Source organism: Poromitra crassiceps, assembly GCF_964638095.1.
Source record: "Poromitra crassiceps genome assembly, chromosome: 6".
Taxonomy (NCBI): domain Eukaryota; kingdom Metazoa; phylum Chordata; class Actinopteri; order Beryciformes; family Melamphaidae; genus Poromitra; species Poromitra crassiceps.
The window spans coordinates 61,945,076-61,967,100 of NC_139627.1; the positions used below are offsets into that span (position 1 = coordinate 61,945,076).

Below are 22,025 nucleotides of genomic sequence, written 5' to 3' on the forward strand. Positions count from 1 at the left end.
CGGATCTCACTGAGACCGTGGACGCCTTCACCTTGGAGTCTGAACAGATCAACTCAGATGTCCATGTCCAAAGACTGGAAGCATTATGGTCGTCATGTACAGCAAGAGCTGTGTCTCCAGCCAAGTAGATGAAGCCAGACATCAGCTTTTCTCAAATGTCCCTTGAGAACTTGCCTCCCACCCAAGATGCACTGATTCAGCATGTCAAATGGGCACTGCTGCAGACCAGCTTCTACTGGAATCAGGCAACCTCCGAGCAGCAAAAGATCCAGAGTTCAGTACGTGTTCACTACGGCTGTAGTGTGGCAATTTAGCCCCAACGAAGCAAAGGGGTTGAATACTAAATATATTTCTCTGATCTTAGAATTTTTAAACTTCCACATCAATTTATAGAAATAATTTTTCACTTTGACATGATCAAATTATTTGCATAGAACTCAATACAAATCCTGTATATATGCATTCTAACTGGATAGCACAACAAAATATGCAGTATGAGTACTTTTCCAAGGCACTGTACATAGATACAGTATGTATTATGGCCCGACAGATAGAACGCGCAGCCGATATTATCTGTTGATGCAGATAATAGATGCACCATTATCGGCAGAAGTGCCGTCAATGAGGCCTCGATAGAAGTACTCTTTAGAAACCGCTAAATTAACGCAGAAACAGCTGTGGCAGGTCGGCACAGTAAGAGGCTGCTGGTCACTGTCAGCACTAGGGATGTTAATGATTAACCCACCAATTGCCGTTAAGATCTTCACAGATTAAAAATGTATTAATAACTGATTAAGCGAAAATGTGTTCTGTGCATCATTTCTGTGGCAGAGCTCACATACATGTAGTAGGCTATATTAACATTTATACCAGCAGAGGGCGTAATGTTACTTCACCCAAACTAGCGCTCACCATCCAATCCAACTTTATTTATAAAGTGCTTTCAGTGTTTCCCCTACCATTCTACAGGCATGGTGGGCCCGCCAGCCGGCGCCAGGCCAATGGCGCCCCCGGCAGGCCAGAAAAAAGATTGTTTTGTTTTTTTAGATTTTTTTTCTGCTTCCCCCAAAATTTCAATAAACCTTTATGGCATATTATTACAATACAACAATACTGGTGTTGACAGGGGACAGTAATAGAAGATGCCAAATCATTCAAAACAATAAGCATTTTGCTTTTAGGAGCATTGTGCCAGCGTGCAGCGCTGTTCCAAAACGTGTCAACGGGTGTAATTCACATCGCATCCCATAATAGTATGAGGATACTTGGGATGCCATTGCGAACATAGATGTGAACAGGTTAGCTAAAAGTGTAGTGTCGCCAGTGAGCAGTGTTGGGCAGTAACGCGTTACTGTAATTAGTTACTTTTTTAGTAACTAAGTAATATAAGGCGTTACAATTTCCAAAACAGTAATTAGATTACAGTTACTAATCCAAGTAACGCATGCATTACTGCGTTACATCATTGCCTGCCAGAATGCAGTGTTTTCTATGTAAAAGAAGAAAATAAAACATTTTATCCTCACGGACTCAGGTAGACCTGTCGCGCGCACATATACGTCATAGTGTGTGTGCGCGATACAGCGTCAGAGCGTGCACGCCGGCTTTCAAAACAAACCGAGTCAGAAGAAGGAGACGACGAGCAAGAGAAATATGCGTTCAAAAGCTGGAACATTATTGTCCTTTGTAAACTATGTGCGAGCAGCTTGGCAGATGCTACCTATTTGCACTGTTGACTCGCCCTCATATCGATGCATCATAGAGAAAATAGCCACGAAGAACAATATCAAGCTGCCGCAGCCACACAGAGGAAGACGTTTGCTGGCTACCTCAGAGAGAATATGCGGGATAGGGATGGAGGCTAAATTGAAGGCGACGCTGGGTGAGGTAGACTTGGGTGGTGTAACAGTTCACTGGATTAACAGATACACTTTGGGTAAGTGTTGTACACTTTGTTACTTCCTAACCTTCTCGTCAAAGCCTTTCTCACCGTAGTCAGACGGCCCAGGGAATGTTGACAGATCACCACTTTTCTTTCAGCAACGAAGCTTGAAACGTTTGCATTGAGGCTGTGATGTTTTATTACCACTCCGACAGTAACAGCATCTTTCTTCCACTCACGTTATCTGTCTATCATTTCACGTCTTTTCCAGTGTGACGCTAGCCAGTCTTAACACACCACTTCCTGTTCTTTCTAACCGAATTTCAAAGTAAAATGCCTTTGGCGTTTCTTTTAACATAGCTTCTTTTGTGTGTTTTTTACTGAGATGTACTGACATTGGCTTCTGCTGTAACACAATAATTTCCACCAGGGGATTAATAAAGTACTTTATCTATCTATCTATCTATCTATCATAATACCAAAGCAAAAATAATTAATACAGTGACATGCTAGACATGTAACAACTTAAGTGTAAGGTATTTGGGGTAAAAAAGAAAAGAAAAAGTAACTAGTAACGTAACTAGTAACGTACCTAGTTACTTTTTGAAAAAGTAATCAGTAAAGTAACTTTTATTACTTTTTTAAGGAGTAATCAGTAACTACTGTAAATTCCGGACTATAAGCCGCACCTTTTTTCCTGTTTTTTGGCCTTTTTTGGCCCCTGCGGCTTATATAACGGTGCGGCTTATCTATGGATTTTTTCAAAAAAAAAAAAAAACTATTTTTTAGCACTCTTTCTAACTATAAATCCTATATAACTATAATAAGTTTTAATTTCCTCTCTTGCCCTCTTTTCACCACACTGTATGACACTGTATGACACTGTGTGCACTGTAAAAAACAACACAGGTGGTGTTGTGTTATGTTGTTTTGTTGAAATGTTAATAAATGGGAGCTTCCTCAAACAGCCATCTCTTTCCCGACAATCCCCTCTGTGCATGAATCCTTACATATGGTAATTAAACATTAAAACACCAAAAAAAAAAAAAAATATATACCATTAAAACACCCGCGGCTTATAGTCCGGTGCGGCTTATATAAGAAAAAAATAGTCAACTTTGCAGGTGCGGCTTATACACCGGTGCGGCTTATAGTCCGGAATTTACGGTAATTACTTTTCCAGAGTAACTTGCCCAACACTGTCATTGAATCACTTCATATTACATATTACAACTGGCGGTTGAGCAATGGTAGTTTGAACTGCAAGTGTTCCCCTCAGCCTTCCAGGTGGCCTGTGTGACATATGCTGTTACGTTATACGAAGGGGCTGAGGGGAAGCGAATCAGGGGAAGTGCAACTACTAATGAAACACAGTAACAGAGTAGAAAAGTGTTTTGGCAGTGGGCACATGGCATTATTAAAGTCGAGCTGAACCCAAAAATGACTTTTCTTTTCTTTTAGTTCAAATACCTGGGTATGCAGTGCACCTATTTAATAATGTATGCAAAACAAATCACAACAATCTAATTTCTTTAGTTTTTCACATCAAAAGTTCATTTTTCAAGATTTCATTGATAACAGTAATGTACAGTTTGCTGACGTCACCTAGTACTATCAAATTTCTACCCCATTTCAACCAATCATATCATGACATGGCAGCTGTCAATCAAATCTTCATTTCAGGATAATTTTCTCTTCCAAATGAAGGGGAAAATGGCGCCTAGTGCCTGTCATCTGGCAGAATTTCTAGCCCATAAACTAACTACTAACTTGAGCAATTATGCAAACTAAATCAAGCGGTAATGTCTAAGAATGCAAAGAAATGTAACTGGCTTAAAAGTCGCATTCCAGGAATATTAATTAATGCAATGGCGATATTGGCGCGCGTCTCGCCTGGTTGTCAGGGGTCGCACCTTGGAGATTCCAGGCCGACAGGCTGCACTCTCTGCTCGCCAACACAAAGGCAGCTGGCTGCCTGCAGCTCGCTGAGCTCCACTCAGCCAGTAACCTCGCGTCAGCAGGCTCTTCCCGAGGGGAGCGACACAACACGCCGAATCCCACTGGATTTGGAGGCGGAACATGCCAGGATTGGCCAAAGCCCAATCCAGTCCCCAGAATTGTCAAATAAAAACATCGACATGATACTATGACCCGCCTCTCAACTTGTCATCACATTTATAAAGATACAATTGGGAGTGCTGCATTGGGTCAAGGAGACATCAATATAAAATGGCAGAGTAAAAATCAGGTGCTCTTCCAGGATCGGGCATGCATAGATATAAGATTAAAAAGAGGTAGCTGTCCAGTGTGGTTGCAGGAAGTTCCCCAGGTGTTGAATGGAGCAGAGAAAGACATCCGAGGCACTGTCATCACATTTGTTTTGTCAGACAAATTATGTTTTCAGTCTGAAACGGACTCAGACGCACGTGACGAATGGGTTCAGCTCGACTTTAACAGCACATTTAAAATTGGACTAACAATTCTACATTGCATGTGTGCATCTGCATACAGTGAGACTGTGTTACCGGATTAGTGGGCTGGTATTCCCGACAGCGGCCTTCACACCAGCTGCACTCTGGATTCTTTAGGCACATGCTTTCATCCGGTGCCTCGGCACAAACTGCATCCTGACAAAAGCAACACACACAATATTGCAAGGTGCACTTCAACTGATGTCTAGTACAGTGTTTCTCAAATGGGGGTCCGGGGAGCGGCAGGGACCCCCAGGGGTCCTTGAGAGGGTTCCAGGGGGTCCCCAGCCAAAAGGGGGGTGATTTATTTTTGCTATACTTCCATTCATAAGTAACACAATTACTATTTTGGTCATGGGTTTTATACACTTTCTGTAATAAAACATCTAAAAGCATCAATCTTATTATCACATGGGGGACCGTGGGACAAAATCCTATCAAATGGGGGTCCATGGTCTAATTTTTGTCAGTTTAGGGGTCCTTCATGTGAAGAAAATTGAGAACCACTGGTCTAGTAGTCCTTATTTATTCTTCCCAATCACAACATTTTCATTATCCCGTCTCCCACGAGTCCTTACACACTGTGAACCATTTTGCCAAACTCTCCTGATGACAGGACTTCCTGTGCCCTTGACTCCATGACTCTTTTCTTCACTCACCCGGTCTCCTGGGTCGCTGCTGATGAACAGAGGAACTTTGTAAGCCACCAAGTCTCCACGGGCGACGCCACTGTAACCCCCGGCAACCAGCAGCACTCCACCCTCCATCACCGCGGCCACGTGCGAGTAACAGCCCCTCACAGCCTCCCCTGCTGAGACAAATGGAGACCATTTTGGATGAAGTGTATGTGTGCGAGCAAGTGACAAAAAGTGCAACGCAGAGTGGTTATAGAAGTCACCGTCTGCACAGGAACTTACTGTGTGACAAGCTCTCCCCAGCAGATACCCACTCGTGACAACCCAGATGGTAGAAGAAGATCTCCTCATCATAGCACTTCTCCTCTTGGTAGTGAATATGTACATTCCCCCCTGGGAGAGAGAGGCAGGAAGCAAAGAGAGACGGAGAGAAAGAGAGAAATGTAAATGGGGGCTGGATCGATTGAATTTAGCTGATTTCTCTACGATCGCTCTTGCTCACCGTAGACCACCATGTAATTTCCAATGACGGTGGCCGAGTGGAAGGCTCTCTCTCTGGGCCCGGTGGCTGGGAAACGCGAGCGGAAGGATGTCCAGAAGCGCCGATCCACATGGAATACGTCAGTGTTGTTCACCCTCACACTGAGCCTTAGATGAAGTGGAGGGACAAAGTAAGTAAGAAGAACAGCAGGTGCACTTTTAGTCAAATCTGTCAGTGAAGATGCTGCATCTTTATTTCAATCAATCAATCATTTAATTATTAATAACCACACAACCAAGGTTGGTGGAATTTGCTTTCAGTACAGCCCGAACCAGGCCTTCCCCCCCTCCCCTGAACCTTATGTGTTTGATCAATTTCGAATAGCCTAAGCCTATCAAATAAACACTATACAAGAAAAATACATTAAAACACTTTGAACCCCACAATGTGTCAATTCAAATGTCAAAAATGGGGGTACGGTGGCGCAGTCGGTAGTGCTGTCGCCTCACAGTTAGAAGGTCCTGAGTTCGATTCTCGCCTGGGACACTGTGAGCGCTGTGGTTGTGTGTTCCCCCATATCTTCAGTGCCTACTGCCCAGGTGGGTTATCTCGTCGTAAGGGCCTTTCTCTCTGTGTGGAGTTTGCATGTTCTCCCCGTACCCCCCAGGGGCTTCCTCCGTATATAACCCCCCCACTAAAAACATGCAGAAGATCAGATCGTCATCGTCATCCGACCAGTGACGACAACATCCAAAGTTGGTCCCCGGGCGCTGTACGAGAAAGCGACCACTGCTCCTGGCCTGCCCCTCGGAGGAAAGGACATGCCTGGATGGGTTAAATGCAGAGGACACTTTTCACCGGCCACCGTCAGCATGAGTGTGTTGTGGCCGCATGCATGTATTGTGGTGTTCGTGTGACAATAAAAGACGGGCTTGTCCGTTACGAGAGTTTTTTTTTTTTAAACAAACAAAGGGTTGGGCCGGGCCTCAGGCTCAGGCTAGAATGCAGGGCTCTAGTGGACAGGGGCATCAAGGGGACAGTGGTGAGCAGGGTGAGAGGGCTCAGATTTTTTATTTGCCTTTTTGATTGTGAGTTTGAGATATAATAATAATAATAATAATACATTTTATTTATAAGCGCCTTTCTGGACACCCAAGGTCACTTTACAAAGTGACCTTACACACATCATGAGATGTAGCTATGCTCCAAAATGCACCGAGCCGAATGCCGCTGCACTCGCCTGCGCCAACCACTGGAAAGACGTGATATAGAGGATGGCCGGACATGAGGAAGAAGAAGAACTTTACAAAGTAAAAACAAGTGCAATAATCAACAATAGAGACAACAACAACACAAATACAGTAACAGATAAAGTCGATGTGATGGATGTCAGGTGGGAGTAGGGCTGCACGATATTGGAAAAAACTGACATTGCAATATTTTTTTATTCTGCGATATATATTGCGATATGAAAAAAAACAGGAATTTTCACCAAAAGTCTTAAATAGGTCTATCAAGCCTTGCCTGTTTAAGAAGATGGCCTAGTGGGTAATGTGCACGGTTGACGTAGTAGGAAGTGAGTGTGTTTTTAGCCGCAGCCAGGGTGAGTTGCAGGATCCTAAGTGAGTAAAGGTACTATAGTTAGTAGGAAAAGAGCTTAGAACAGAGAGGGCGTGCATTACTGTATGTTATGAGTTAATTTGCCTTACTTGACATTGCATGCTCTGCGATGTGACTATTGCGCATGTGCACATTGCGATGACGATGCTGAAACGATATATTGTGCAGCCCTAGGTGGGAGTGAGTTCCAAAGTTGAGGAGCAGAGCGGCTGAAAGCTATGCTGACCATGGTGCTGAGGCTGAGACGGGCAGAGGGCACAGTAAGGTGAATGGAGGAGGAAGATCTGAGGGAGCGAGTGGAGGAGACAGTATGGAGGAGATCAGACAGATAAGGAGGGGCGAGCTTGTGAATAGACTTGAATGCATACAGGATCCATTATGAATCATGTGTCAGTTGTTACCTTTCCCGATTTGGCTTCCATGGGTTGCGGCAGAGTGTTGCCACTCAGACCGGCCAGGAGGGGGCTATGGTAGGAGTCTCCATCATACACAAACAGGTAATCATAGGTACACTCGGTGTCCATAAAGGTTAAATTCAGGACAATGCGATGATTGTTGCTGGGAGCTGGGAGATAAAGAATGAGAGGGAAATAGCAATGTGATTAGGCTTGAGCCACATCAGTTTAGCATTCACTCTACAGGTAAAATGGCAAATAGTGTGTGGGTTGAAAGGTATCTGATTTAACAAGCAATTATATTGTACACACAACAATATATTCACTCATTATATACCTTTGATGAGCCACTCGCAGTTCCCATTGACTGAGTGACGTAGCCTGGTGGTCCCCGCAACACCTGCCTGTGGCCCTTACAGTCCCCTGCCTGGCACCCAGGGGCCTCGGCCAGCAGGAGAACCATAAGCACCAGGGAGACAGGGAAGAGGGAGATCATCCTTCCCACCACCTGGAAGAGGGGAGACACAAGTGGAAGATATTATCAACAAGGGCATTGCAGCTATGCCCTGCAACATAGATATTGGCGAACTGAGAAACAACACACACAATTTCAATCTGTCAAGGATCTGTGGAAATCTGTGACAGACAGGAACTACTGACTGGTCACAAATTGACCAAACAGGGCAGATTAATTGTGCCAGCATGCAACAGCGTATAGGTGCTTCTTTCTTGTGTTTGTGGATCAGTGACAGAACTGTTGCATGGCAATCCAAGAATCAGCTTAATAGAGGCCTGGCTGAATTTGGCTTAAGTTCCAGCTCACGTGAATGACATATTTTCTTTTACATTTTTGACAAGACAGCAAACGTTTCTGAATCTCATGAGGATCAAGACTAGAGCAAGATCAAATATGCAGCTAGATTATTAGTGTTGTGGCGCATTGATTTACCACTGTGAACTTGTGTGGTATATGTAGCGTTAAAGCTGGACCCAATGCCTATTTAGCCCGATCAACGTTGTCCACCACCACCACCAATGACTGGTGACAGCTCAATTAGGTTGCATAGGTAGCTGGTAGGTGCCTAGTTAACACTGCGACGCATTTACCCAAATGATATAGCCTTGGGTATTTACTGCATTCATTATAGCGTTATCTAAAGTTAGCTAGCTAGCGTAACTGATCAGCTAAGCTAGCTAATAACAACCAGCAACCAGGTCTCCGCAGGCTATCAAAACAAGGCTAACGTGAGTGCGAAACGTTATCCAGCTAATAACGTTCAAAGCCAATGGCCGTTAGCTGGTTATTTAGCAAGCTTGTATCACCATACTCACCAGTTCCCGTCTCTTCGGCCCCATTGTCATTTACATTTTCAGTGAGCAGCTTAGTACAGAAGCTAACTTGCCGTTAGCTCACTAGTGACAGTAGCGCTACCGCGTGATTTCTAACCCCACATAGGATAAGCAATAGCGCTACCACACACAACTCCACTAGCTTGTTCGCAGTGTTTGGAATAACGCCGTTTAAAAGAACGGCGTTAGGTAACGCCGTTATTTTTTCAGTAACGGGGTAATCTAACTAATTACTGTTTCCGTCGTTACAACGCCGTTATCGTTACTGAACGCTAAATGCGGTGCGTTACTATGAAATGATTGAGTAAACTACCCGTAGCCTACACTAGTGTTGTCAAGTGAGGAGACCGGGTGGGTTAGTTGTTCGCTAGCTAGCTAGCCTAGCACAGGTCTAGCTAGTAGCTAGTAGCTAGTAGCCAGCTTTGCAAAATCCAGATGCGCAGCCGTCAATCGGCAACAAAAACCATCATCAGTCATTCTTGCGAATAGTGCAAATTCTCCATAGTATAATTATGGAATCATGTGTTAAATAAGCTATGGCAATGCACAATGAAATGCAGCCAGTTAAATGCACCTAGTTAGCGTTATCGAGATCTTCTTCTTCTTCTGTTTGGTTTTACGGCGGTTGGCATCCAAAATGTTGCATTACCGCCATCTACTGACCTAAACCTAAACTGCTCTTAATTGAACTAAAATAAACAAAATAACACCATATCCACCCAAAGTACTCCGATTCATAATTACTTTCCATATCAGTAAGATGCAGACGCCTGAGTTTACACAAATGCATCTCTCAGTATTTTATCTATCTCTGCTCCAGATACATCAACCACATCCAGAAATCTCTGCAGCGTCAACCACCATTTCAGTCCTCTCCGTCTTCCCAGTCATACTAGCAGCACAGTTTAACACCATGGCGATGAATGCCAGGAATCACTTCTTGTCCATACAGATAACATTACTGTGACTTGCTCTTTCCTTTTCCGGCTCCCTTTGTACAATCACCTGCCTGTTGTTTTGGTGTTTGTAGCTGGCTAGCAGTAACCGGGTCGTTATAAGACAGCGCTGGTTTCTATCCTCTACACTGCCCTCCAGTGGACGAGTGAAACTAAGTAGCCTAATGCTGACAACAAATATTGTAAATTGGTGGTTTTAAATGTGTGATTTTGTTATATTTGACAACAATTTCTCAAGTCTAAACTTCTCAAAACTGTATATCCAGATAATCTCTAGATGTTTGTGTCACACCTGTAATAATATACGCCTACATAATTTGTGCAACACACTTGGCCTTTGCAAGAAGGGCTGTGGCTGAGGATCGGAGACTACACACTGGCAATATGGGGTTAAAGGTCACGTGATTTGGCTTGGGATCTGACCTACCTCTGTTTTAGAAATGAGCAGTGGCATTTTTCAATGCAATTCTAAACCCAACAGGTAGCCTAACCAGTGAAACGAGGCCAGCATTCAGGAGATGTGATTTTCTCTGCCAGTTAAAATTCGACCTGCTGGATTTTAGTAGCCTACACACGATACACACATTTACTGATGCCAGAATAAGCACATAGTGGTCTAGGATCGTGATTCTCAACCGTTTTCATATCAAAGACCCTCATTTAGCCCACATTAAGGTCACAGACCCCCACTGATGAGATTTTGTCTCTTGGACCCAAATCTGATTTTTTCTTTTCTTTTAGAGGTTATTCTGTTCAGATTCAATGACTCTTTGTGTTGTAGGTTCAGAACTTCAGAGGTAACAGTGTAACATCAAAGCAGTCATGTAAGGGATAATGTATACTGAGCCGGTGATTACTGTGGAAATAATGACCGACAGGTGAATGATTGAGCCCGACGCGCAGCGGAGGGCTTAATATTCACCTGAAGGTCATTATTTCCAGTAATCACCGGCTCAGTATACATTATCCCGCTTAGAACACGGCCTACAACTAAATCATTCAATAATCTGACAAAAATAATTATTCAAATAGATTTTTTAATAGCGTTTTCAACACAAAGCGGTTTCATTCGTAATTGGCACACAAGACACCACAGCTGCAACTGGTTGGCCTAATTAGTAGCGTCTGCGGACAAAATGCTCTTATCAACTGATTAATCCAGGTGTGGCAGAGCAGCGGTCGGTTGTCGAGAAATAATGACCGGTGAATATTGTTGATTGACCAATCAGAATCGAGTATTCGAGAGAGCCGTGTTCTAAGCCTCTATATTGTAACGGACTGAGTTATGGGATAACTGTTATGGTTAAGTCTGACACTGTTAATGCAATGTTCTGTGCATGCACTTTATTACGAGTTTCGGAGGGACTTGAACGTTACGGGGATTAACTGTAAACTAGAGGCTGAGAGGCCTGTCAGTCATGTTAGCACCTATGAGAGCGAGTCGCGGGAAAGAGCCCGCCGGTGATTGGCTAAGACTATAGAGGGAGGTAGTGTCCTCTAGTAAGAGAGTGGCGTCAGCGGAGGACCAAAATGCAAGAATCATTAGCCAATGAACAGCCAGGAATGGGTCTCGCGCTACTTTTGCTAAAATAAAGCCGAAATGTACAATTTGATTAATTTCAAGGGATGAAAAACCCTTTCAAAGTAGAACACTGTCTATTTTGATGCAACTCGACAGTGCTGCTTTTTTTACTGAAGAGTTCCACTTTCTACTTCCTGGAAAAAAACTGGTCCATTGGACTGAATGGAGATGTCGGAACTCTTCTGGAGGGAGGGATTGTTTTTGGTGTGCTGAATGAGGAAGCGGGAGAGGGCTGGAGAGAGTTGGGAGAGACGGCTGTGTGGTTTTGGAGACGGATTATTGCTCGGGTTCAGGGGCGTTGGAAGTACCTTTAGGTAGGGGGTGCTGCCACTGATTCAACATTAGGGGGGACGGCTGACGGCGCCCGCAGGGCGGCAAAAAATTTGGCCACTTTGTCGCCAGATTAGAGGAATATTAATATTAAGATTAGACTGTTGTGTCATTATTCAGTCACCTTTTCTCACTCACCTCCATGTCACCACTTGCTCCCACTGCTGTGTTGGAATCCTCATTCTCTCTCCCACCCTTTTTGGACTTTTAGCCATATTTAGAGGAATATTAAATTTTAAATTAACATTAGGATTATACTGTTGTGATGTCATTATTCAGTGTCTTCTCCTCTTCTCTGCAGCATTACTCAATTTACCCTCAGGACTCAGGGACAGTGATAGCCTACCTGCTATTCCTCCGATATATCCAGATTAATAGTACCATGGGCCCCCGGTGCCAGGGTGCGAACTACGGGGGAGCTGGGGGGGCTTTGGCTCCCCTTAAAGAAGTAGTAGACCCCCTGAAAGGCTGACTTGTGAAATTTGGGGGGGTCTCTAAATTATTGACTAATATATATTACCCCATGTATTTTCTATTTCTTTTTCTGTACCTTCATAGTGAATAATGCGTAAAATTACGCTATTTTAATCGTATGATTCAGAGTGTGCTCAATCACTGTCAAATTCACTGTAAGCCCCTATACCGACATGCATGTTATTCTTATCATCACCACATCGAAGCATGGCGGCGCAGGTGCAAATCAAACGTCACTCACGCGGGCAGGTCAGATTTAACAGCAAGATGTCAAAAAGAAAACAAGGCAGTTTGACAAACTTTACATTCACGAAGAAATGGAAGCAGCCGTCAGTTGAACAGCAACAAGTCGCTTCTACTTCAAACGCAGATGTGGAAAAAGTGACGACGAGGTGAAGCTGGAATAGCCTACCTCCGAGTCCTCCCGCATATGGAGGACTGTTTGTGAGATGGAATGCGTCAGGAACTTCACAGTGAGTGGAACATGTGCGTTATGGAGTGGATAAAAGTGTTGGGCAGAGATATCATGTTCTTGTGGATGCAGTGTGTATATGGAGAGCAGTGCGCCCGTTTCGCCTTGTGCTCCCTCCGTCCCTCCCTCTCTGTGTGCGCAGCGCGCTTTTCTCTCTTGGAGAGAAAAGTGTAACAGGCAAGAGCTGTATCCGTGTCTTTGAGCGTGCTGATTTAAAATGAGTTATACCCCTAAATTGGCCTTCAAATTGCCTCAAATTTCCGCCGCCGCCCTTCGGACGGCGGCTGTAGTGCCCTTTTATGAATTTGAGCCCCTCAAAAGTCGGCTCCCCCGAAAGCCACTGTATAGTTCGCACACTGCCCGGTGCTATTCATTTTCTAAGCTATTCATTTAGCCTTTTAAGGTAGTCATAAAGATTATATCTTCCAGACTGAAATGTTATAACAGAAGTGGAGTATTGGCCAGAATTACATGAACATTTGGACACTTATTCAGCGGGTATTTTGCATGTTGCGTTCAGGTGCACTGTAAAAAAAAAAAAAAAAATTTTTTTTTTTTTTTACATCTCTTGCCACCAGGGGGTGCTGCAGCGCCCACCGCACCGTGCTTCCAACGCCTTTGCTCGGGTTTGTTTTGGCGTGGGCTACGGCCAACAGTAGTTCCTGTCTGTGTCATAGACTGTAAATATAAGGGTCTGTGTTAACGGAATAAAGTGCGGTAACTATATTCGGACTCCGCCTGGTTTATGACAATGCTACAATATTTTCTAATTGTGTGAAGTTGATGTAGGAATTGTAATGGTGAAGTCTAGCAATTCATCAATTTGCTGGAGACCTCTGGAATCCCTTCAAAGACCCCTGGGTGGTCCCCGGAACCTACATTGAGAACCACTGGCCTAGGAGATAAAAGCATGAATTAGTTAGGTGAGAGGTTATTAAGAAAGAGCCTGGGCCCAGTTGCACAAAGCACCTTAGGTTAAGATTTCCCTTAGAGTCAGAGTTAAGGTGTCCATAAAATAGAATCAGCTGCACAAAACACCCTTAAATCTTCTCCATAAGGTTAAACATTTTAAGGAAAACATATTTAAGGGTTAGGGTTATTTAACTATTTATTAAGTTTAATTTAGCCTATTTATTTAACTATTTAGGCTATTATTTAACTATTTATTAGCCAATTTAACTAAGGGTTATTTAACTACTAGCAATATCTGCTAATAGTTACTGCACAGTGGACTGCACAGGGTATTCAGCCATTTTAAGTAATATGGCTCAATACCCTGTGCAGTCCACTTCACAGGGAACTGCTAGCCGATCGGAACGCAGTGAAAGTAGTTCCAATAGACCCTTCTCATGGGGGCCATTTTGTGTCAAAAAGGCAGGGTAAAACACAAGTGGAAGCAAAACACTAATGAGGGTTTCCAATTTCCATGAGCTTCAGTCATATATAACATTTTGTGTCAATCATGTTTTTCTAATCACTTGTGGAGGTTCAAGGAAAATATATATTTTGGTCAGTGGTCACAGCTTTTTAATTCAGACCCCCCCCCCCCCCCCTTTCTAAATAACGAACAGTCCCTAACCACACAGCGACATTAAGCGCTTGCATCTAGACACATGTACTGTAGGTGTTCAAGCGCTTGCATAGACACATGTACTGTAGGTGTTCAAGTGCTTGCATCTAGACACATGTACTGTAGGTGTTCAGGCGCTTGCATCTAGACACATGTACTGTAGGTGTTCAGGCGCTTACATAGACACATGTACTGTAGGTGTTCAGGCGCTTACATAGACACATGTACTGTAGGTGTTCAGGCGCTTACATAGACACATGTACTGTAGGTGTTCAGGCGCTTGCATCTAGACACATGTACTGTAGGTGTTCAGGCGCTTGCATCTAGACACATGTACTGTAGCTGTTCAGGCGCTTGCATCTAGACACATGTACTGTAGGTGTTCAAGCGCTTGCATCTAGACACATGTACTGTAGGTGTTCAGGCGCTTGCATCTAGACACATGTACTGTAGGTGTTCAAGTGCTTGCATCTAGACACATGTACTGTAGGTGTTCAAGTGCTTGCATCTAGACACATGTACTGTAGGTGTTCAAGCGCTTGCATCTAGACACATGTACTGTAGGTGTTCAGGCGCTTACATCTACACACGTGTACTGTAGGTGTTCAAGCTCTTGCATCTAGACCATATCTAGTGGGTGAGATTTTACATTGTAGAGGGGGTGATATACTGACCTGTGAGGAGCAGGAGGAAGGTCAGTCTCCTCTTCATAGCTGGACGGCTTCCTTCACACCTTTCCAGTGGCTGTTTGTCATTTTGAACATTGTATTTTACATACAGCATTCATCACTAATGACTATAAGGCTCATTAGAGAACAGCATTGTCCTACATTTAGACTTGTGCTGTAAATCGAGAGGATCCCCGTCCTCAGAGCATGTCCTCATTTGAAGATCCAATAAGCCTACTTTATTGTCACCAGTGTTGGGCAAGTTACTTTCAAAATGTAATATACTACATATCACTAGTTACTTTCATTTGAGAGTAATAAGTTACTTTACAATATTACTGTCTGTGTAGAGTAACTCATTACTTATTACAGTAGTTTTACATTACTTTCACCAAAATAACAGCAGTAGCAACAGAATGACATCGCCACCTGGAACCATCCTGAATTTCAACCGTCTTGAAGTCAGTGTAAACTGTCCAAATTTCTAAATGTTATCCTTTTCCTTTGCTATTGTCATCTATAGTGGTTATTTGCATACGAACACAATTTGATTAGGAAATGGATGTATCTTTATTTAAATGTGCTTTGATAAAAAGTATGTAACTCAATTTGTAACTTGTGTTACTTGACAAAGTAACTGGTATAATATTACTCAAACCTTATTGGTAATAAGTTATATTACTGAGTTACTGCTAACAGTAATATATTACATGTAATATGTTACTTTTGTAATGAGTTACGACAGTTACCACATTGAGTTGCTGGGAACTGGTCTGTGCTAGAAAATGAACAATTTCTCTAGAGCAGGGTTTTCAAAGTGTGAGACTGTGGGCCTCCCCCCAGACAAAGCCCCCCGCACCCCCTCCCCAGTTTACTCGCTTAACATAGTTTCCATAGATTCATGGATGCCTATGGGATTTGATCCCATAGACACTCCACAATTGAGACAATATTATATTATATATGATATTGCTGTTTGACATACTTCAGACAGGTCTGTCTGAAGGCATTTATTTATTTCTGATTCTGGGAAAGTAGGAACAACAGTAAAAAACCCTCAAACTACTGTATCTTTGAACCATCTCTTTAACCAAATCACACACATTTAGGCCATTCTATGTGATCTCATTTTGATAACTAAAGTAATATATTTTCACTTCCATTCACTGAGCCTCCCCTGAAACGGTTTGGAGCCCCCCTGGGGAGACACTATTCTGCATGTGAGGGGTCACTGCAGTGTCATTCTGCCAGCATGTGAGGGGTCACTGCAGTGTCATTCTGCCAGCATGTGAGGGGTCACTGCAGTGTCATTCTGCCAGCATGTGAGGGGTCACTGCAGTGTCATTCTGCCAGCATGTGAGGGGTCACTGCAGTGTCATTCTGCATGTGAGGGGTCACTGCAGTGTCATTCTGCCAGCATGTGAGGGGTCACTGCAGTGTCATTCTGCCAGCATGTGAGGGGTCACTGCAGTGTCATTCTGCCAGCATGTGAGGGGTCACTGCAGTGTCATTCAGCATGTGAGGGGTCACTGCAGTGTCATTCAGCATGTGAGGTGTCATTCAGCATGTGAGGGGTCACTGCAGTGTCATTCTGCCAGGGCATTGATTTGAATCGTTATGCTCTATTTGTATTGTTAGTCCCTGGCTGCTCGAGTGAAGTCAATCAATGATGCTATAAGTGCATTGAAATATATAATTATACTATATATATAATTATAATATATATATATATATAATTATAATGACACTATAAGTGCATTGAAAGTTCATGTTAGTAGTATCGTGTTTGAAGCAGTATATTTATAGCAGTACGTGTCCACATCATCTGACCTTAAGAAGCACAATAAGCACCAGAGCAGCAGCATAGAACTAGTAGTTCATGCCATGGATGTAGAATGTTTAGTTTGATTTCAGATGTCCGTCATGTTCGGGTCACCGGGGTTGATGATCTCATTCTTACTCTAACAGTGAGAGGTGACGTGGGGGGGGTGAAGATGGCTCTACTAATTGGTTACATACTAATGATGGGGTCCCTTCCACCGCTTGACTTCCAGAGGCCTCCTTACTGTCCTGCAGGCACACACAAGAGACACGGGTGCGGTTGGCCTCGGGGAACCACTAGGACCTACAGGGTGGCCATCGAGAACACCTTGCGTGAAGGCATCAGAGATCACTGTCTGACAGCCTGACCACCACTGAGACGTCAAACGAAAAACCCGTAGCGGGGCAGAGAGACCGAGAGACGGAAATCCACCCCGCCATGAGAAGGGGCTTTGCTGAGCCTCTCTCTCTGCACCTCCACCCTGGGTGTAAAGTGGGCATATGAGATCATCCATACCTGCAGGTTCTTCCTCCAAACATTGACGGCCGCAAAGGCCAGCTGCATCTACTTCCTGCGGGCGTCTTTATGGCGCTTATAGGCGATTTCGATAAAGATGAGGAAGATCCCTGCTGCAATGCCTCTGGCCACCAGCATGAAGACTCCTGTCAGGAGGGGAGAGACGGACACAAACGGGACAGGGGTAGAACGTGAGCCACCGGGCTACAACTCTGCTGCTCTCGCTGAACATGACCGCATGGTTCGCCCGTCATGATCAGCGGTCGCCCCTCCTCTTTCAACCCGCTCCGACTCTGTAAACCACACAATATCAATATTAATAGTAGACCACATAGCTCTCAAACCCACGGCACAAGATACTGTACGGCACACTTCCACAGAGCACCCACGTCAACACTAAAAATAATAAAAGGTATTGGACAAAAAAGGGCTACAGTACCTTAACACTGCAGTTTTTGTCCAATCACTTTTAACGGTTTCTCGATACCATAGGGACCATACCTGCCATGTTTTCAAAGGTGAGTGTGGCTGGGGCATTCCTCCGTGAGTCACACTCCTGGTATCTCACCCAGGTTTTATCTAGGTCCTCCATGAAGCCGTTCTCATGAGAACTGCAGGGGGTTGGGGGTAGTGGGAGGAGAGGTGACAAAGTTAATACAACACCAAGATGAAACACTTTAGCGGCTCACTCCCAGATTGCAACATACAGTACATGAAACAACAAACACACAGACAGTATTTTGACAGACAGACACAAATGCAAACTTGACAGAGACAAACAGACAGAGGGCAGGAAAGGGGAGATACAGAGAGAGAAGATGGCAACATAAGGCGATGTTTCGGATGGCTGTAACTGGTCAAAGTTTGACCATCAAACCATAGGGATAAGAAAGAAAAAGAGTCATACGAGTAATGCAGCTTCGGCTGGGACAGACCTGAGAATGGCCAGGGACACATTCTGTTTCCAGGGGCTGTCCTTGCGCATGCCTATGCCAAAGCCCGAACGGAAAAACAGCTCTCCCGTGGTCACCAGGTCGCACTTCTGCGAGGCTTCAAACTCCAGCACCGCAGAGTCCCAGATGAAAGCATGCAGCTTGCTGTGGGGGAGGGGGCAGGGAGGAGGAGGAGTCAGCAGGAGGAGGGGGGAAGGAGGAAGTGGGGAAGGAGGGGGTTACGGTGCAACAGTACAATGATTTACATACACATTTACGGCTCCCTTCCCCCCCTTCCCCCCCAGCGTTTACCAGCAATCTCTATGAAATGAAATCCAATGCCGGACAGATGAGCGCGCGTCCCCCATTGGATTCCCCCCATCTCAAAGCTGTTGGTCTGGGTACAACCTGAAAAAGGGAGCTCCTCGGCTTCATGTTAGCTCCACCTCACACCAGTGCCAGTGCTGTCGACACGTCCACACCTTCCTCCTGTCCCTATAGGACCTCTGTCTTGGCTGGGGTGATGGGCCTGGATCAGGAGGAATGCGGCAGTAACTCCCACCGCGTCCAGCTGGTCCAGAGGTCCATGTCCCCCAGATACCCCCGCCCCCCCCACCACCACCACCTCCCCCGCTGAGCTGACTGACTCGCCCTGCTCCAGCCATCTGCCTGCCTGCCTGACTCGCCCTGCTCCATCCACCAAGCGGAGCAGCTGGCCGACGCCCTGGCCGGCCCCACCTGGCCCCACCTGGCCGGCCCCACCTGGCCCGAGACTCACTTGTCACGCACAGCCACGATGGCCTCGGCGGCACTCTCATAGTTGTGCTTCTCCATGTGGCGGTACATGGTGCTAAGCTCCACCTGTCGCCGGAAGTAGATGTCCACAGAACTCTGCTTCACTGTGGCGTAGATGAACTTGTCCGATGGGTTCCTCAGCTGCACAAGGGGGCGAGGACATGGCATTAGTGATATGCAGGCCATATGGACCAGAAATCACATGTGTATTTTGAGGCTGATTGGCGATACACGTTATACAGTATATATTATATATCTGCGTATTTTCTACAAAGTGCACTAAATGTTGAGCTGTAAGTCAAAGCCACATGTGAGATGTCAGACTGTGATCAAAACAAAATGCAGACAGAGTTTCCTTCTCTGACTATTGGTGCTTTCACAAAATCATTAAACAATTAGATAAATAATCACCAGTAATGTGGATGGAATGACTAAGCAGCTAAAGGCAAATAATAGAACAGCTACAACAGTGTGGTAAGTTCAGAAATTGACATCACTTTACTGTAATGCAGCCTTTAAAACCAGAAAAATACAACACTTATGGCCATATCACGATATTATGAATCGAAAATCTAAGGCAATATCTAATGTCCTATCACTATCACAATATCACAATATTGATATATTGCTCAGCCCTAGATGGCATTATAGTCTCTCATTCAGTGCCCCTGAAACCACAGTATTGCACGGATTACTACTACCATCCTTTGATCGTAAAAAAATAATACACATTTAATCTATCAAATACATTTATATGATTCCATCCCAAAATCAAATGAAATAATAAATTAATTGTGCAGTAACATTGTCATGACATACACACCCTTGGGTCATTGATGCCAGTGATGCGCTCCTCAGGCCGGTCCAGCACCAGGAAGGCAGCCAGGTTGGCAGTATACGATGCCACAATGATCATGGCAAAGCCGGCCCACACCATGCCCAGGATTCTCGCTGAGAAGCTGCGCGGCGCACCTGTAGGATGGCCACGGATAAGCCTGAACTGAACTTTTGAACATTTTACACACAGCTTGTCAATAAAAAAAAATAAAAAGTTTAAGTAGAATGAAACAGACAAAAACCAGGTGAAACATACTATATGACATCCTGTCTTTGAAAATGTGTTTATTCAAAAGATAATCCAAACATTATAGAAAAGTTATTCAAGCGCACACATCATGAAATACAAAATCTTGGGCACCAACTGGATTGCATCTACTGTATGACACAAACTTCTTTTGAAGTTGGTCCTTGTCATCAATTAATCTACAGTACACCTGCTAAACCGCTAACACCGAAATATCATTCATAGATTTGTGTGATTGTATTCTAATAGCACTGTCTCTTCATGTTATTTAAATGGTAATTTGACTATTGCTTAACCAAAAACACGTTTTTGACTAAATTACAGCACCTCTGCTGACTTGTCAATAGAATACGGTTTCTCATTGGTTATGTAATTAACTGGACAACATTTCTACCTTCTCCTATCCCAGAGTTCAGCAACACTCCCCAGGAGAACCACATGGCAGACGATAAGGTGAGGGCATCTTCTTCTTCTTCTTCACTGTTGACTTTAAACCTTTCGAATGGGCTGGAGGAGAGACATTGGGGAAGGTGCCAGGAGACAAAGTGAGAAACCACAGAGAACGCAGAAAGGAGAAAACCATGGCAACCCCAGGCAGGGAAGGGAGTTGACATGAGGAAGCAAAGGAAGATGGAGACAAACCCCGAACAGAAAGGACATAGTCAAAGTGTCTGTGGCACAGGGACATAGCAGTGGAATGGCTGGAGTCAATCTTCACCTCTGTCTGCCTTGTTGTCACTGAGGGAAGATCTGCAGCGGTCAGGAGTGTACACACACAACCTACATAATACACTCACGCATTATGTTCTCGCTCACTCATTCAGTCATTAACACACACTCATGGGTCCCCTTGTACCTGAACCGGTCTAGTAGGTAAAGCATCACCGCCACCACATGTACCGACAGACCCACCAACAGCCACAGCGTGCTTTGGAAAGGCTGCATGAACGGGTCCAGTGTACTGCGCGGGATTTCCTGAAAACACACATCGCAGACGGTTATTCACCGATAACTACAAATGTCCAATTACCTTACTTGTTATCAGCGATACACATGTTGAAGCAGAGCTAAGCAGGAAAAACAGGAAACTATTGTGCTAGCTAGTTATACTGTATATATATATTATTAGTTATATATTGTGCTAGCTAGTTATAAAATCATCTTCCGCTCATAGAGTCCCATTGAAATTACAATTTTTAGATCAACTCATGAACCACATTTACGCATCCTTGTGATCTTGTTAGCATGTCATGATGTTAGCCAAGTCAACTTTTACATATTCTCATTCTTATTATCAGATGCAACAGTCTGCTGTCGTCAGACTGTAAAAGGTTAAGGGTCAATACACCTGTGATGCAGCATCCCATCCCCAGAGGATTCCCAGATAAGAACAAATGCAAAAGCCAATCCCCAGAGGAGATTTGAGTTCATGCTGGCCAGAAGGTGGACACACCTAACCCTAACCCTAACCCTACACATACCTTTTTTAACGAGGATTGTTAAGCCTTGGTACTTAAATGGTTTGGAGAACTCGATGTACGTGGCTCGTTCGTTGTTTATAGTCAGCGGGGCTACGATCATGTCTGCCAGGCCCCCCAGGAGCTTGCCCATCATGCGGTTCCACTCTTTCTTGTTGCTGTTATTCACCTGGAGTCCCACAAAATAACAATCAGCAATCACATTGCTAGACCACAGAATAGTGCCAGGCTTCATGGATTTGGGTTAAGCCTATTGAAGAAAGAGTTGAGTCTCAGTTCTAGGCTTGCTCTAGCCTGGGTGAACCCAGCCTTCAACGTGACGTCACAGACTATGTCTGTAGCGTAAGCGTCTGACAGTTGCTGCTCTCCTCTCCTCTCCTCTCCTCCTTCCCTTCTCCTCTCCTCTCCCCTCCCATCGAGTATCAATGCATAAAACAATTCCCACCGGGATTTGAACCTTGTTCTCCTGCGTGTGAGACAGGTGTTTATACCACTCACCCATGGCTGGCGGG

General features: G+C 44.4%; 1 pseudogene across 1 annotated transcript; it reads right to left on the reverse strand.

Annotated features, from left to right (window-relative positions):
* Nucleotides 1-7,259: 7,259 nt before the first annotated feature.
* LOC310778014 (glutamate receptor ionotropic, NMDA 1-like) lies at nt 7,260-22,015 on the reverse strand (annotated as a pseudogene). The gene is made up of 13 exons: nt 21,959-22,015; nt 21,518-21,682; nt 20,892-21,010; nt 20,430-20,542; nt 19,775-19,923; nt 18,935-19,092; nt 18,160-18,321; nt 17,726-17,835; nt 17,225-17,370; nt 16,906-16,956; nt 7,902-7,992; nt 7,491-7,654; nt 7,260-7,373 (listed from the first exon to the last, which is right to left on the reverse strand). The product of its transcript is annotated as a glutamate receptor ionotropic, NMDA 1-like (transcript).
* Nucleotides 22,016-22,025: the final 10 nt, after the last annotated feature.